This window comes from Nothoprocta perdicaria, unplaced genomic scaffold (assembly GCF_003342845.1).
Source record: "Nothoprocta perdicaria isolate Ctin4 unplaced genomic scaffold, notPer1 scaffold_120, whole genome shotgun sequence".
Lineage (NCBI taxonomy): Eukaryota > Metazoa > Chordata > Aves > Tinamiformes > Tinamidae > Nothoprocta > Nothoprocta perdicaria.
The window spans coordinates 492,561-496,073 of record NW_020454317.1 but is presented as its reverse complement, the minus strand read 5'-3'; the positions used below and the strand labels follow the sequence as shown (position 1 = coordinate 496,073).

Sequence of the window (3,513 nt, the reverse complement as noted above, 5' to 3'; positions counted from 1 at the left end):
CGGCGGCCGGGCTGCGGCGGAGGAGCCCTCCCGCCTCGCCTCGCCTCGGGCGGAGGTCGGCGCCGGAGGCGGGAGGCTGCGCCCCGCGCCCGCGGGACCGCCCCGGGCTGACTTGAGCTAGGGCGGCGAGCCGCGGGGCGACCCACGGCCTTCCCTGGGCGGGGGGTCCCGGGCCGCCGTGGCCCTCCTCCTCCTCGTCCTCGTCCTCCTCCCGTTAGGGCGCGGGGAGGGGGCGCAGGGGCTTCCCGCGCCGGCCGTTAGGCGGGAGCGCGGCCGTTAGGCGCAAGGGCGGCCGTTGGGCGGGAGAGCGGCCGTTAGTTGGCAGCGCGGCCGTTGGGCGGGAGAGCGGCCGTTGGGCGCGCGGGTGGCCGTTAGCTGAAAGGGCGGCCGTTGGGCGCGAGGGCGGCCGTTGGCGGCGGCCACGGCGATCCCTGCACCCAAAGGCGCTCACAGGGCACCGGGCAAGTTTGCAGGTGCCCGCGGCGGCCCCCTCTTCCCTGGCAGCCTCTGCCGTCTTTCCCAACGGGACTGAGCAGGCACAGCGCTCTGTTCGCTTCAGAAATCAGGCCATGAAAGAATCATAAATATATAATATTATACTCCTATGATATTATGAGAGGAGAGAAGGAGAGTTAAATGCGCACATGGAGGAGAGGCAAATTACACGGAAAGGGGCCTCGCTGCGCGTTTGTCGAGCCATCCTGAAGTGAAATATTTCAACATCCTTCCCAGAATAAATTTAATTCATACACATTTGTTCTAGTATTGCCTGCTAGGCGAGRAAGTCTGCTCAGTATCTAGCAACAATTAGCAGGCCTAGGGCTGCCTTTAGTGCACATAGTGAGTTTACCACTGATTTAAAAAGAACTTTAAAAAAAAATGAGCTGGAAAATAAAAAAAAAATATGATCTATAAAAGAGCACTGACATCTGAACATTTCTCTGATTACAGAATGAAATAAAGGACATTTTCTGGAGGAGATAAAGGCATGTACCTCACATCAGCCCAGGAGACCATAGCACAGGGCCAGCATGAACTCAGGCTGCCACGAAGGGGTGAGCGTCTCAGCGACCCACTGAGCTCCTACGSGCCCAACGTGCGGATGGAGATGGTGTTTGGCTCTGCATCAGAAACTGTAGACTGGCTCTGAACACTCGTCTGTACGATTTCTGTTACTGGGAAAGCATATATTTATCTTGAAAGTTTTCATTTTGACATGTCAGCATTTTACAACAATATAAATATGCTTGATTTTTTTTTTTTTGATCAGCCTAATGGTCAGGATCTATTAGAAATTGCCGAGCATATTCACAATCAATTCACTTATTCAGATGCCTGAATGCAGGCTTAGAAATGTAATTACAGACACGCACCCTTTTTTTGGAAATCTTGAGGCTGTATAATTTCCCCATGGGAAATCTGAGAAATAAATTCCTACCAAAACAAAAAGGAAATCTGCTAAGTACCATTCTTATTTATTATTGTCTTTAATATTAAAAGTTGGTGATGAAATGTACCAGATATAGTAAGAGTGGTTTTATGTAAATCCTTCATTTTAATTATGGTTTAAAAGAACAAGCAGAAAAATCTTGAGCTTAGTARTTTAATTATTATTTAACTTTTTTTAGTTTCTTTTTCTTTTTTAGTTGCCTCTCTAGCAACTGATTTTCATTTTTAACATGTAAACCTAAATTTGCGATTGATTAGTATTATTGAATCAGGCTCTATAGATACTGTGCTCTAACAAAGAGATAACATTATACCTATAGTCAGTTATTTGAATTTAAGTTTTTATTCAGAATATTGGTTTCTTTTTTATGTCACAAAATAATGTATACTTCATATTTTTAGCTTTTTTATTTATGTTTTAAGTCAAGCTCTATTTGTATGAAAACTCATTCAATTAAAATTTACATAGTATCATTCTAAACTGTTAATTGATTAGGACCTTAGTCTACCTTAAATGTTCTTGATGCATTTCAAAATCATGTTTGCATTTAAAATGTTTTATGAAAAAAACTGAAATAATTACCTGCAGAAATGSAATTACAGTCATAGCTTTTAGTCATCATGCCCTTCACAGTCTCAAAGTAGATCTTATCCCCTCCGATTTAGTCGTAGATTGCAGGAGAAAAACAGGCATTTTTTTTCAACTCGAAGCTAATTCTTCATTTTTTAGTGAAATAGTATTAACTAAACTACTCAGCTGAATTGAAACAAAGAAGGTATTCACTCTGTCTGCCAAAGCTGCAGCTCTCAAAAACTGTTTTCCTGCACCAGTTGCAACCTGTCCTATCCACTTCACCAGTGACTTAAGTCAATTCAGCGACATCCCCATCTTCAGAACTGTAGCAGCAAGCATCTATGTGTATTAAGTTACTTCAGTTTATATGTCAGAGAGGATAAAACCTGAATTAGCTGTAATTTCAATTATAGATTGAATAGATTTAGACAAATATTAACAAAAATAATGTCTAGTTTTTTTAATATGATGGAATAACACACTTTATGGGTGGTCATAACTTGTAGTGGGATTGCGATCCAGCTCATGGGATCTGTGTGTTGAAACCATGTATTAAGAGAACAGATCTAATCTACTCTAGAATTTTTTATGAATCTCAAGCGGTTTGATTTTTACTGATAGGAGTTCATGTAGACTTCTGCCAAGACGGTGTCGCTTCAGAAGAGGCACAGGAGGCCACCACAGACTGACAGCCTGAAGCCCTGAAATCTGCAGTCCATCCTGTCTCGTGTTCCCCGATTCCCTTCCCCTGTGCTGCTTTGATACATCAAACTTCCTGTGTCTTCCCTGCAGAGCTAGTCCCTTCATATGGACTAAGTCAACACTTCCTAGTCTTGCCTGACCTACTGCTCATGCACATGATGATACTTCACTAAGGGGTCGGATTTAACACGCGTGTGCAAGTGCAGCTGAGCTATATGTTCAGGGTGGTCTTAGCTGAGAYGCCTGGATGCCTGAATGTCACGAGTCAGTGCTCGTGAGCCTGAGCTTGATGTGTTTCTGCATGTCCTTGAAAACTGGGCAGAAAAACGTCAAGCTATGCCTGGGCATTATCGCCACGTGGAGAAAAGGACATACACAGGAAGGCTTGTCTGCAAAGTAACCTTATCTCTTCCTTGTCCAGCAATGAAGAAAACTGTTGTTTGGGCTTTGTTGCTAACATAAAAAATAAGTTAAGGGGTTTTTACCCTGCCTTTTTCATCTTTTCCACAGATATTTAAAACTGGACCTGATACATAAATACCTGATGCTGACATCTCTTTAGTGGGGGGAGGTCTTTAGCACACAGTGTATTTTAAACCTAATAAATATATAGCTAATTCATAGCACCAAATACATCAGTCAAATCATTCATACGTATTTTTTTCATTAAATTTCAGTGATCTTCTTTCAGCTGTGGTGAGATGTTTCCATCTTAAAATGTGGAACTGTTGTACATTGCCTCTGGGAAAAAAGCCTGAAGCCACACAGTGATGTATCTGCTCAGCAGT

At 43.4% G+C, this 3,513-nt stretch overlaps 1 long non-coding RNA gene across 1 annotated transcript; it reads left to right on the top strand.

Moving 5' to 3' along the window:
- Nucleotides 1-750: 750 nt before the first annotated feature.
- LOC112960144 lies at nt 751-3,513 on the top strand. Its single transcript, XR_003251716.1, has 2 exons — nt 751-1,160; nt 3,403-3,513. It is a non-coding gene; the product is annotated as an uncharacterized LOC112960144 (long non-coding RNA).